This window comes from Sus scrofa, chromosome 12 (genome assembly GCF_054392235.1).
Source record: "Sus scrofa isolate SSC_HxYL_T2T_F1_AM1 chromosome 12, Sscrofa_HxYL_maternal_Yorkshire_Landrace_v2.0, whole genome shotgun sequence".
In the NCBI taxonomy this organism is placed as follows: domain Eukaryota; kingdom Metazoa; phylum Chordata; class Mammalia; order Artiodactyla; family Suidae; genus Sus; species Sus scrofa.
In genome coordinates, this window is record NC_139394.1 from 49835770 (window position 1) to 49850446 (window position 14677).

The 14677-nt window shown below is 42.2% G+C and overlaps 1 protein-coding gene and 1 long non-coding RNA gene across 3 annotated transcripts in view; one reads left to right on the plus strand and one right to left on the minus strand.

Moving 5' to 3' along the window:
- LOC102161554 (uncharacterized) overlaps window positions 1-14677 on the plus strand; it is a 91154-nt gene that overhangs the window by 27877 nt on the left and 48600 nt on the right. Inside the window, exons 3-4 of one of the 2 annotated variants that reach the window (XR_014821614.1) lie at window positions 3880-3993; window positions 11454-11628. The gene's annotated coding sequence lies outside the window, so the exon portion shown is untranslated. Of the gene's footprint in view, window positions 1-3879; window positions 3994-4998; window positions 5111-11453; window positions 11629-14677 lie in introns of those variants that run through there. The other variant, XR_002337284.2, reaches the window with a different exon arrangement.
- LOC146398284 (uncharacterized) lies at window positions 558-4698 on the minus strand. Its single transcript, XR_014821671.1, has 2 exons — window positions 4508-4698; window positions 558-3001 (listed from the first exon to the last, which is right to left on the minus strand). It is a non-coding gene; the product is annotated as an uncharacterized LOC146398284 (long non-coding RNA).

Here is a 14677-nt window from a genome sequence, read left to right on the forward strand (position 1 = left end):
ATCCGTGTGATAGCTTTAAACCCAATATTTTACTTTAGGTTGACAAATCTGAGCTTTTGATTTTGATACCTTATAGCGGCATCATGCTAAGAAGTTAAGGAGATCACGCAAAGTCACCTTACATTGTTCTTCAGTATCAGCGCAAAGAAGAATATCGTCCATGTATTGAATAACTTTAACAGGCTCAGAAGCCCTAAAGTTTGCTAAGTCTCTGGCTAATGCTTGTCCCAATAAATGAGGGCTGTCTCTAAATCCTTGAGGCAAGACAGTCCAAGTTAATTGTGTGGATGAGTTGGAGGAATCCTCAAAGGCAACTAAAAATTGTGAAGCCTTAACCAAGGGAATGCAGAAGAAGTATTAGGTCTAATACAGTAAACCAGGTTGCCGTTTCTGGAGTCTGTGAGAGGAGAATGTAGGGGCTGGGCACCACTGGATGCAATGGGACCACTGCCTCATTCACTAGATGAAGGTCTTGTGCTAGGCACCAATCCCCCTTAGACTTCTGCACTCCCAATACAGGGGTGTTACAAAGGCTGTTGGACTCAATTAATAGTCCCTTTTTCTTTGGATTTTTATTATTATTTATTTATTTAGTCTTTTTTTTTTTTTTTTTTTTTTTTGGACTGTACTCATGGCATATGGAGCCTCCCAGGCTAGGGTTCTAATTGGAGCTTATAGCTGCCAGCCTACACCACAGCTCACAGCAATGCCAGATCCTTAACCCACTGAGCAAGATCAGGAATCAAACCCACATCCTCATGGATACTAGTTGGGTTCGTACACCACTGAGCCACAACAGGAACTCCTCCTTTAGGTTTTTTATAATTGGAATAAGTCTCTATTGTGCTTCAGGCCTCAGAGGGTACTGCTTTTGGCAAGGAAATAGGTTTTGATTTTTAAGAGTTATTTATTTCCACCGGTTGAGAATTCTTTGCTCTTCCTTTCTTTCCTCCAACAGCCCAGACTTCTGGGTCAATATCTGCTTCCACCAGAGGCAGGCGTAAAACCTTGATCAGGTTCCATTGTCATGTGGATTGAGGCTTTAATTTTTTTTTTTTTTTTTTTTCTTTTTGCCATTTCTTGGGCCGCTCCCACAGCATATGGAGGTTCCCAGGCTAGGGGTCGAATCGGAGCTGTAGCTGCCGGCCTATGCCAGAGCCACAGCAACGCGGGATCCGAGCCGCGTCTGGGACCTACGCCACAGCTCACGGCAACGCCGGATCGTTAATCCACTGAGCAAGGCCAGTGGAACCTGCGTCCGATGGATACTAGTCAGGTTCGTTTCCGCTGAGCCACGACAGGAACTCCCGAGGCTTTAATTTTTGACAAGGTATCTCTTCCTAAAAGTGGAATTGGACCCTCCAGAATAATCAGAAAGGCATGAGAGAAGAAAATTTCTCCCAGTTACAATTCAAAGGTTGTGTAAAGAGCTTTGTGACTGACTTGCCAGAAATACCACAAATAGTGACAGTTCTTCTTGAAGGGGGCCCATAGTTGGAGAGGAGGACCGAAAAGGTGGCTCCTGTATCCAGGAGGAAGTCGATAGGCTGTCCTCCTGATTCAGAGTCACCCAGGGCTCCTGGGTAGTGATAAGGACCTGAGCCATTATGGAAAGTCCTGGGTCCCCGTCAGTCTTGATCCTGGGCCTGAGGGGTCCACCCCAGGGACCTTCATCTTTGGGGGCAGTCCCTCTTCCAGTGACCTCCCTGACATATGGGACATGGCTTAGGTGGCGGAGTCTGAGCCTTGGAGCATTCCCCTTTAAAGTGTCCCTCTTTTCCGCAGAGGAATCAGGCTTCAGGCTTGGGTCTTTGTCCTAGTCCTTTTGCCTTGGAAGCTCCCAGGTTGACTCCTTGTAGCACCATTATTAGACCTCAGCCTTTTCTTTGTCTCTCCTCTTTCCTTTCGCTTTTCCTGGTCCTGATTATAATACACCTGAGTTGCTCTTCTAAGGAGGTGCTCCTGGTCCTGATCAGGGCTGAAATCCAATTTCTGGAGCTTCCTCCATGTATTTGATGCCAATTGAGTTATGATTTTATCCTTAAGAATTTTTTGGCCCTCCACTGATTCTGGGTCCCTTGGTGCATGCTTCCTCAATGCCTCTCTGAGCCTTTCTGAGAAGGCTGATGGACTCTCTTGTTCCCCTTGACAGAACTCCAATAGTTTAGAGTAGTTAACAGGCTTCCCTGGTGTTGCTTGTAGCCCCTCAACTATACAAGTGATAAAATGGTTCCTATGCCAGTTGTCTTTGTCTCTCTCATCCTCTTCTGATCTGCTCCTGGCATTTTTAATATACCACTCATCTCCCCAGCCTGGAGCATGTTCTAAGACCTTATTCTGTTCATTTGTAGTTGAAGTCTGGTTCAGCAATAATATGATATCCCTCCAGGTCAACTTGAAGGACTGAGTGAGGCCCTGAAAGACTTCTGTATAGCTATCTGGATCATCAGTAAATTTTCCCAAATCTGCTTTAATCTGCCTTAGGTCCTGAAGTGAGAAAGGCATGTGGACCCATACTGGTCCCCACTCTCTGTTTGCCACCTCTTGTAAAGGGAGTAAGGAGAGCTATGCCTTTGGCAATGGAGAATGGAGAGGAGACTTGAGGAGTGCTGGGGGAGGCCAGTCAACTCAGGGAGGGTGTGACCTAACTGAGCCAGGATTCGGTGGGCACCTAGGTTCTGAGGGAGTTGGTGTAACACACTAGGGAAGTGCACAAGCCTTCCTCAGTTTAGTGTCTTCCCTCATTGCAAAAAAGATCTGGAAATAAGGCACCTCTGACCATTTCCCTTCTTGCCTACAAAATAGGTCCAATTGGAGAATGGTATTGTAATTCAGAGAGTCCTCGGGTGGCCATCGCTCTCCGTCCGACAGATTATACTGTGGCCAAGCTTAGGTGCAGAAGAAAACTAAACATTTTTTCCTTCAAATCTGAGGATCGAATTGTTCCCAGTTCTTCAAGGCACAGTGAACCATGTGCCGGGCTCAGAGATGTTGCTCCCATCTGAAAAAGAGAAAAGACCAATGTCCAGTGCCTATTTCCTTTCTCTATTCCACTCTATGAGGATGTCCCCTCTCTTGTTGGTTGTAAGGAGCAAATAGGCATTAGCGGCAAACTGTCCCATCCAGCTTTTGGCTGACTGGAATTAACCGCTTCCTTACCAGCATCGCCTCTTCTTCCCTGCCCATTACCTGCCTCTGGACAGAGGCGAAGAAACCCAGACATGCAGGTGTTGTCCTGGATTTCAAAAATTCAAAGATAATTTGGCATGCCCCTTTTCTTGCACTGAAAAAAATCTCTAAGCCACAGTTAATGAGTAAATTGGTTGACCCAGTTGTCAGTTTCTCCAACCAGGATGAAAGTAAATAGAAAAAGAGCAAGGCTGACTGTGCCGGGGCTCCAAGACTGGGTACTTGGCCCAAGTCAAATGAATACCAGGTGTGAGGTTTTTTTTCTCTTCACAGGCATGGTAAAAACTCAGGGTGGTCTTAACATCTAAATGTCTGTTTTCTCCATCCCCGTGGTTCCATGCAATATAATAGCAAAGGAAATGATAAAGGAGCAGATTAGTTGAGTCCTTTTGAGAATCCTATGAAGGTTGGGTATTGCTTGACAAGGAGGATATAATGACCAGTCCAGCATAGGGGACAGGGCTGAATTCATATGAGAGACGGAATCAATTTGTCTAAAGCCCAAGGGGTGCTAAACTGGCTAAAAATCGTGAGGGGTAAAAGGCCAGAAGTGTGATACAATGGGATGGACCTGTAATTTAAGGGGTATTCTCTCAGTTTATAGAACTGGATTATGAGGACCTTTGTCCACATAGTCCTTAGAGTTGCTTCCCACAGTGTAAGGGGCCTCCCTGTGTCTTGTCCCCTTAGGGACGCCACTAAAAGATGGATTTCCATTAAAAACTGGACTCTGGCCACTCGGCTAACATTGTTCACTGTGAAATGCTGGTTCCTGACATGCTGTAAAACACAAGGAAGATGGAGGTGAGAGTCTCATAATTGGTTAGGGATGGCTACTTTAAACCCTTGATCACCCTTTAAGAATTCACAAAAAACAGCAATTTGTTGATTACAAGTCTTTTGAAAATTGCTAATCTTCAGAAATAAAGTAACTTGTGATTTCCCAAATGCTTTACGAAGACTAGAATATATAGAGGGAGGAGCACCCCGGATGGGGCGGGGCGGGGGGGGGGGGCGTTGGAAAGTTTGCCTTGTGACTCGCTCTGTCCCTCTCAGGACACCCCACTGGGTGCCTGTAAGCTTATGTCAGGCAGGTCAGTATAAACCCCCAACCCAGATTCCTGGCCCGACTGGGCTTGGGAGGGCTGCCTTATAGCCCTGAGGTCACTCAGGGGCTTAAAAGGGAACCACAGATCAGGACTCCGCACTCGCTTCATGCCCAGGACACATCTCAGGCACACACATTCACTCTTCTTTCAAGAGACAAACAGAAACTGAAAAAAGTAGAAAGCAAAAGCACAAGATTGCCGCCACTTACCTTATGAGTGCCAGTGTATCAGATCCCCGACAAGCCCCCAAAAGATGTTACCGGAGTCCGGGTAATTGTTCATGAAACTGAAGAATGAACTTTGCGAACACCCAGGCGGCAACTGAACAAGTCTGTATTACAGGAAGGCAGACAGCTCCCAGCACAGGCACTGAGAGGGAGAGGAAGAGTTCCCGCCTTCTAATTTTCTAAGGAGGTGTTATCTCTTAAAGACAGGGAGGGGTACCAGCATGGGGTCTGGATATCAGTCCTTCTCCCTATTGGCCTTGCCCAGCACCTACATCGGACCTTGTCCAATAGGGGCTTAGAGTTAGGGTTTGCTCCATGAGTTTTATGGTCCTTTTGTTCTTCTTTCCCCTAGACTTGGAGTCACCATTCTTTGCATTCTTTTGCTAACAGCCAAATGTATAGGTCAGAGGTTAATGTCCGTCTTGACATAATAGTTAATCTTCCAACGAGCAAGGTCTGTTTGTCTAGATTTGTTTTTACAAATCTTAAACCGTGGACATTAACCAGGGAATATATCGAAGCCCATGTTCCTACACTACCTACCTGAATTATTATTCTGCCTCAAAAACTACATATAATTTGTAAGTCTTGAGCATTTTTTCTAACCCTCTTAACATAGAGTAAAAAAATTACTTTGTGGTTTTTAAATAAAATAGCTTTGTGAGGATGGACTTCTAAATTGCCTCCTTCTATATTCAGGTAGAAAAGATCAAAGGAATAAAAACAGAGGAAAAGCCTTCTGTGTGCCAGAAACTTGGAGGAATGTCTTCTAGTTATAATGTAAAAGGGCTCAATTAGGAGGAAGGGTCAGTTCAAGATTCCACTTCTGTAAAAGGTGTTATCACCCCGATAGAATTCCATGAGCATCCACTTACTCAGCATTGAAGGCTGGGTAAACGTAGCTGGAGAGCTAGCTAGGGAATACACTCAAACCCACTTCAATCCCTGACGGAACCCACTGCCATTTCTACTTAAATATTAACCAAAGCTGGACACACATAGACCTCTCTATGTTAAGATGAGCAAATGGGGAGAAAAAAAAAAAAAAAAAAAAAAAGATGTTGCAGTTTAAAGGAGGAGGTCTCCTTGAAAAATCATAGCAAAAGTAAGTTGTAGAGCCAGCCGCAAGTGAGTGGCAGAGCCAGAAGATCCAATCAACAAAAACGTAAGCATTTATGTTCCCTAGTGATGTATCCCCAGTGCCTAAATTAGTGCCTCACATAGAATAGTTGTTGAATAAATTGACTGAATACATCAGAAATCTCAGAAGGGGAAAACAGAATAGGAATAGAAGCAATAATCAAATAATTTTCCTAAGACTTAAGCCTGCTGTCAAAATGAATGAAAAGAAACCAACACCTAGACTAGCCAGGTGACGTTTTTTAATATTTCTGGGATAAAGAAAAAAGCCTTCAAGAATCTAGGCGGGGGAAAACAGATTATCTCCAAAGGAACTAAACTCAAACTGGCCTCAGAATTCTGCACTCTAAGACGAGTCAATAAAGCATGTCCTGTAGAATTCTGAGGGTAAATGTTTATAATTTAGGAATTCTGTACTCAGTAAAGTTGTCACACAGTTTGAAGGCCTCATAAATAAATGCTAAGATATAAAGTGCTCAAAAATGACACCATCCCATTTATCTGCTCTGAAAGAAAAAACTGCTCAAATAGATACTGCTGAATGAGAACTCAAGAATAAAGAAAGTCAGGGCATTTAAAAAAAAAAAAAAAAAGACATGCATAAAAGGACTTTATGTAAGTGTCTAAAATAACTCTCATAAGAGAAAATACATAATGTAGAAAAAGAAATTTCTTTTTTCCAAGAGGAATAATCAAGGGCAAAAAGGTCAAACTGTATGAACAAAACCAAGATGGGAGGATGTGGGGAGTGGGAAGGAAAGAATTAAGGGAAATAAAAGTGTGCTGGAGCTCCCATCGTGGCGTAGTGGTTAATGAATCCGACTAGGAACCATGAGGTTGCAGGTTCGGTCCCTGCCCTTGCTCAGTGGGTTAAGGATACGGCATTGCCGTGACCTGTGGTGTAGGTCGCAGACGCGGCTCGGATCCTGAGTTGCTGTGGCTCTGGCGTAGGCCAGTGGCTACAGCTCCGATTGGACCCCTAGCCTGGGAACCTCCATATGGTGAGGGAGCGGCCCAAAGAAATAGCAAAAAGACAAAAAAAAAAAAAAAAAAAAAAGTGTGCTAAACACATCATCTTGCACAGGAGAATCAAGAACTATTTCACTGTGATATTGGAAATAAGGTGTTTTTCTTTAATTTGAAGGTAAGCACTTTAAGAATAAAAACAATATGTGTAACTTCCAAAGCATGACATAGGATTTTAAAAGCAAAGAATATATATAATTCATATAGTAAGAGATAAGAAAAGAGAAAATTGTGCAGAATCTGAAAAAAAAGTAAGAAAATAAGATGACAGAAAGAGTGAAATATTGAGCATCTATGCAGTCTCTCCTTTTACCAAAGTTGTGTGTGACAAGCAATATTTCATTCACTCATCTATTACTTTAATAATCTTATGGAATATCATAAGGCCATTACAATTAGGTTAGTAGAGGATATGAAATGTTATATAGAAAATATAATAAAAAGTCAAAACGCAGAATTTTTTGTTGTTGTTGTTTTTTGTATTTTTAGGGCCGCACCCCCAGCATGTGGAGGTTCCCAGGCTAGGGGTCTAATTGGAGCTGTTGCTACCAGCCTACACCATAGCCACAGCAATGCCAGATCCAAGCCGCGGCTACAACTTACACCACAGCTCGTGGCAACGCTGGATTCTTAACACAGTGATCTAGGCCAGGGATTGAACGCTCAACCTCATGGTTCCTAGTCAGATTCGTTTCTGCTTTGTCATGGCAGGAACTCCCCAAATTACTTCTATGGCAATTCAGATTTGATTTAAGACATGGAAACGTACAGACAGTCATGCAGCATAATGGTTTAGAATTGGATCTAGATTTGTATCTCAGATCTACTAATGACCTCAAACAAATTAATACTCTCAGCCTCAATTTACTCATCTGTAAATAAGAATGACAGTATCTTCTCATAGAATTCTTTTTTTTTTTTTTTTTTTTTTTTTTTTGTCTTTTGTCTTTTGTTGTTGTTGTTGTTGCTATTTCTTGGGCCGCTCCCGCGGCATATGGAGGTTCCCAGGCTAGGGGTCTAGTCGGAGCTGTAGCCACCGGCCTACGCCAGAGCCACAGCAACGCGGGATCCGAGCCGCGTCTGCAACCTACACCACAGCTCACGGCAACGCCGGATCCTTTAACCTACTGAGCAAGGGCAGGGACCGAACCCGCAACCTCATGGTTCCTAGTCGGATTCGTTAACCACTGCGCCACGACGGGAACTCCTCTCATAGAATTCTTGAAAGGATTACAAGAAATAAAAAAGTGGGAGTTCTTGTCGTGGCTCAGTGGTTAACGAATCTGATTAGGAACCATGAGGTTTCGGGGTTCGGTCCCTGGCCTTACTCAGTGGGTTAAGGATCTGGCATTGCCAGTGAGCTGTGGTGTAGGTCGCTGATGCGACTTTGATTCTGCGTTGCTGTGGCTCTGGTGTAGGCTGGCAGATGTAGCTCCAATTAGACCCCTAGCCTGGGAACCTCCATATGCTGCGGGAGCAGCCCTAGAAAAGGCAAAAAGCCAAAAAAAAAAAAAAAAAAGAAAGAAAGAAAGAAAGAAAAATGTATAAGGAGTTCCCGTAGTGGCACAGCGGAAACAAATCTGACCAGGAACCATGAAGTTGTGGGTTTGATCCCTGGCCTTGCTCAGTGGGTTAAGGATCCAGCGTGGCTGTGGCTGTGGCGTAGGCCAGCTGCTGTAGTGCAGATTTGACCCCTAGCCTGGGAACTGCCATATGCCTCGGGTGTGGCCCTAAAAAGAAAAAAAAGGAAAAGTATAAAAAGGAAATCAAGACATCTGGCATACCCAGTAAATGATAACTATTATATTTGTGTATGTATTATCTATATATAATATAGATATGTATATACACACATAGGTCATATATGTACATATATAGACATATACATATATTTATGTACATTAATTTTATATATGCACAAATGTACATGTTATATAAAATGTATGTATGTGTTATATATAATATATACAGTGTGTGCCTATGCAAACATACACATAGATATAGGGCTGAGAGAAACTATATCAAAGGGTTAACAATGGTTATCTCTAAAACTAACACAACTTGTAAATCAATTGTACATCAATTTAAAAAAAATAACAATGGTTATCTTTAGGTGGTGCTTTTTTTTTTTTTTTTTGGCTGCAGCAGGCAGTAACTTGATGTGTGTTCTCAGTTCCTGGGATCGAACCTGGGCTGCAGCAGTGAAAGCACCAAATCCTAACCACTAGACCACCAAGGGACTCCTAGGTGGTGAAATTTTGAGTGATTTTTTTTTTCAATACTTTTTGTTTCTCCCTCTTGCTTTTCTGCATTTTCCAAAATTTCTGCAAAGAATATGTTTGCTTTTACAATGATAAAAAAGTCAAGTAAAATTAAATACATAGTGAAAAGTTTGTAGGATATCATACAAACAGAAAAATATAACCACCCAAAAGCAATATTCATTTCTTAGATACCTAAAATGCACAAAATTATCTGTAAATACAGCAGTGTCTTTCATGTAGCTTGGTTTCAGTTTTAGTAAAACAAAACAAATGTCTTTTCCTCTGAATGGTAAATGCCTTGGAGTTACTCCAGAATAATATGAAATGAAACTTTATTTCAGTAAGAACTTTAAGCCTAACATCTTACAAATCGTATCAGTCTTGGTACATGTATTTGTTCCAAAAACCAGTCTCCAAATTTAGAGAGACTAGGTCTGGCACTAGGAGACTGGATGTTCTAGACAAATGCCACTTGAGGGTGAAGGTAGAAGGCTGATGGAATACGGAATGATGAAACCAAACGCCAATCATTAAAACATTATTAGTAACATCTGTCTCCACCCCAGCGATCTTTTACTAGAGTGGTATGTAACAACACTTCATTGATTCATCTATTCTTTCAGTTAATAACAACAACAAAACTTAGGTGCCTATTATGCATGCAGCACTCTGCTAGGCACTGGATTTACCGTGGAGAACAAAACAGGTGGGTTTCCTGCTTGATAAGGCTGAGAGCCTAGGGGAGAAGACAGACAAATTCATAGACTGATAGATGTAATTTGAAATTGTGATGGGTGCTGTGGAGGAGCATTCAGAATGTTTTGAAAGAGGATCGGGCGAGGGGATGGTTTAGGAGAAAGGAGCGGTCAGACAGGTTCTCTCCGAGTAAGTAACATTTTAACCAAAAGATGAGTAAGAGTTAAGGGAAGAGTGGAGAAGAGTATTCTAGGAAAGGAAAGTGGTATATGCGAATCCCATAAGGTAGAAAAAATCTTGAAGCCTTAGGAGTTAATTGCAAGACCAGTGGAAAGGCATGTCTAGGGTCCCTGTTTCCTAATCCCAGTAAGAACAGGGCATAATGCAGTAAGATAATACATGGATGGAAGCTGCACAGGTCTTACTTACTCAGGTCTGTCACTTAGCTGTTTAACTGTACGGCTGGACCTTGTTTCAACATCTTTGAAATGAGAATTATGGATTTCCTTCTTGAACCTCTTACGAAATTTCATTATATTTCTTCTGTAATATATGTGTCCTTGTTATGATGTTACATAAGCATATGTGTAATCTAATAATGGACAAAATGTGGCTCTTTTACTATTAAAATGAGCAGTCTGGAGTTTCCTTGTGGCTCAGTAGGTTAAGGATCTGGCATTGTCACTGCTGTGGCTCTGGTTACAGCTGTGGCACAGGTTTGCTCCCTGGCCTGGGAACATCTGCATGCTACAGGCACAGCCAAAAGCAAAACAAAACAAAACAAAAACTCACATTCTAAGGAAAAGGAGTAGGAACTCCCCACCGGCTTAGGAAATAAAAAGAGACAACTATATTCACTCATTTGCAATTGTCATTCAGTTCCAGAAGGCAAATTATGAGCATGAGCTGGGTCATCTATTTTTGTGAAGTAAACTATTATTTGCAAGAAAATGGTCTATTTGAAGCTTTCTCAAGGGGAATCCAGTGGCTTTGCCCCAGAGTTTCATTGTGAAATTTCTAGATTTTCATGTCTCTCACTCAAATATACTCTTGCTTTGAACTGTGTTGTACTTAGATGACTGTCAGAATCAAACTGATAATAACACATCCAGAGTCTCACCCCCATCTCAACACTGCACTGACCATAACTCCCATGTGCTGGGTATAATGCCGAACACTTGCATACAATGGTTTTCAGTTATGCCCTGCTATAATGACCCTATGAGATACAGTCAATTCTCATTATTTGTGGCAGTTCTATAAAGTGGCCACAAACTCTGAATAATGAATATCCAACCGTTGTTCCTAATGGAAATACAGGGTTACGCTCCTGAAAACCTCTGGTCTTAATATTTTCATCGACTGATTAATACATAACCTTGTTTTTTTGTGTGTTTCTGTAAAGATACCATATTTATTTATTTATTATTTTTTTGTCTTTTTGCCATTTCTTGGGCCACTCCCATGGCATATGAAGGTTTCCAGGCTAGGGGTCCAATCGGAGCTGTAGCCACTGGCCTATGCCACAGCCACAGCAACATGGGGATCCGAGCCGCGTCTGCGACCTGCACCACAGCTCATGGCAATGCCGGATCCCTAACCCACTGAGAAAGGCCAAGGATCGAACCCCCAACCTCATGGTTCCTAGTCAGATTCGTTAACCACTGAGCCACGATGGGAATTCCAAGATACCATATTTATCACATATTGTTGATTCCTTAACATTGAACTCATGGCCAACTGCCTCATGCCTGAATGAAGCTTATCTAATGTGTATTTTCTCCATTTCTTCTCTATGGCAGCCTTATTTGAACCTAGGATCAGTAGACAGCACTTCAATGATATGCCTGGAAGACAAATAGTGAAATCACCAACATAAAGTAAAAAATGTGGCACTAAATGGACCTCTTAATGTGCTTATATCTATCTACATGTGGTACCCTGGAACTGCGGCATCCGTCTTACAACCGTGAGGAGGTAAGCCCAAGGACAAAAGCCAGCATAGTGAAGAGCAGAAAGTTGGGGGGAAAAAACACCTACATCTTTACTCACGTTATTCACTGCTAAATTAACCAACCTACTAACTACCGTATCTCATGCCTATTATGTGAAATAATACATTTTCCTTATTTAAATAATTCGAACTGGAGTTTTCTGTTACCTGCAATCAAAAGCAGCCTAATTGAGAAAGAGAGCCAAGAGAAAATCCCAGCTCACCAATTTTCTAAGATAGATCTACTTCCCCTAAGAGAAATAGCCCTCTGCCTAGACAAACTAACATGTACCCTATTTCCACAAATTTGGGTGGAATTTAAGTTCATGGAAGAAGACAGCTGATTACTTGCTTAGCTCCCACATGGAACTTAACATGATGTTTCTAGAAATGTAATGTTTTTTCTTTGTTAATAATGAAGCACTCATGTGAAAAATCTTTCCCTGAAGGCCCCTCCCTCACTCAGAAGTTCCGCTTTCATGTATCATTAGCTAGAATTGCGTTATATGCCCATGCCTAAGATATGATTGGCTTAAACCAATAAAAATTCACCTCCTGGATATCGGAAGGACCCAGATAGCCGTATCTTAATAAAACTGGGGTTCTGTTCACAAGAAAGAATAGGAAAAGGGGACAACAGTTGGGTAAACAACAAGTTCTACCACACTGCTAAATAGCAGTTATTTAATGTCATCATGCTCATAGGCTAGAGTCAGAAAATACACTGCATGGATACTAATACACTCTATACATGATAGATACATAATAGATGTTGTTGATAATGGAGCTCTATCTTTTTTTTTAATCAGTTCTTCAACATTCCTTTTTTTGTTTTTTATTTTGGCAAAAATAATAAAATAACTCCTTCCCAGCCCTGAGCCATTTGGGTGAAAGTTGCCAACATTATGCCCCATTATCCACAAATACATCAGATTATAGTTCCTATAAATGCAATTATCTTCCTACACAACCGCAGTACAACCATCAGAGCTGGGAAGGACCTCCCCATACATGGGGGAGTTCCTGCTGTGGTGCAAGGGGATGGGTGGTGTCTCTGCAGTGCTAGGATGCAGGTTCAATCCCCAGCCCTGCAGTCAGTTAAAGGATGCAGCATTGCCGCAGCTGTCATGTAGGCTGCAACTGTGGCTCAGATCTAATCCCTGGCCCAGGAGCTCCATGTGCCATGGGGTAACCAAAAAAGAAAAAAAACCCACAAAACATACCTGGGGAAGTTCCTGGTGGTCTAGTGGTTAGGGCTTGATGCTTTTACCACTGTGGCCCAGGTTTAGTCCCTTGTATGGGAACTGAGATCCCACATTAAGGCGCAGCATGCTGAAGCCAAAACCAACCAACCAACCAACCAAATACATGACTACCACCCAGTACTCAGAATTGATTCCATTTTCAGTAATTGTCCCAGTAATGTCCTTTGTAGGTATATGATTCAATCTCAGACCATATGTTGTTTAGTTGTGACCTTCAATCTGGAACAGTATTCCCCAGTCTTTACTTGACTTTCAGTACTTTACAGACCAATTACTTTGTAGAATATCCCTCTTTTTTATTTTTTATTTTTTGTCTTTATGTTTTTTCTATGGCCGCACCTGCAGCACATGGAGATTCCCAGGCTAGAGGTCCAATTGGAGCTGTAGCCGCTGGCCTACGCCAGAGCCACAGCAACGTGGGATCCGAACCCCGTCTGCGACCCACACCACAGCTCATGGCAATACCAGATCCTTAGCCCACTGAGCAAGGCTAGGGATCAAACCCGTAACTTCATGGTTCCTAGTCAGATTCATTAACCACTGAGCCACGACAGGAACTCCGAATATCCCTCATTTTTTATTAGTCTCTCTCTCCCTCTTTTTTTTTTTTTTTTTTTTTTTTTTAAGCTTTTTAGGGCTGAATTTGCAGCATATGGAAATTCCCAGGCTAGGAGCTATAGCTGCCAGCCTATGCCACAGCCACAGCAATGCAGGATCCTTAATCCCCTGGGCGAGGCCAGGGATTGAACCTCGTCCTCATGGATACTAGTCTGATTTTAACCCGCTGAGCTACATCAGCAACTCCTTCATAATTTTTAAGTTAAAATAAATCACATCTCTTAAGCTAAAACTTTGATGTTCAAAGTGTGACTCACAGCCAGTCGCGTCAGCATCTTTTGGGATCCTATTAGAAATACAGAATCTCAATCCCCACCCTGTATGTACTGCACCCATCTACCCTAGAATCTACATTTCACAAGATCCTCTAGGTGATTCATTTGCACACTAAAGTTTAAAAAGCACTGAGTTTGAACATTCACCAGTTAATAGCAAAATCTAGTCTGGTCTCACCTACAAAATACAGGTAGTAAAGGTCCATCTTCACTAGCTCCAGAAGTTAAAGATAAAAGTAAATATTCCAGGAGTTCCCGCTGTGGCTCAATGGCATGGGCAGCGTCTCTGGAGCCCCAGGACGACACAGGTTTGATCCTGGGCCTGCACAGTGGCTTAAAGGATGCAGTGATGCCGTAAGCGGCAGCAGAGGTCTCAACTCATCCTGGATCCGATCCCTGGCCCAGGAATTCCATATGCCCTGGGGCAGCCAAAAAAAGGAAAAAAAAAAAAAAAGTAAATACTCCATCTATCTCACTTCATATGCTACTATTTTTATTCCCTCATTTCCTTCTTCCCTTCCTACCTGCCTCCCTTCCCTTCTTTTTTAATGTCTGGTTCCCTTAGAATAGAAACAATTTACCCCATAAGTTTACAGTTGAGTAGTCAAATGCCAAAAATTCTGGCTAGTGATTTACAAACTAACTTGTAAAGGAACTGTATTCAGAGGGTACAATGCAATAAAACCCAGTCACATTGCTCTGTTTTCAGAATTAGCTTCAAATCGGAGAACTAAATTATTTTTCCATTATTTTTCTTAGTACAAAATGTTAGCATTTCAATTCTTGAATCAGACAAACCTGGATCCAGATATCAGTGTGTGACTTGCTGGCTGTGTAGCTCGGGCAAGTCTCTTAAACTCTCTGAACTTTCATTT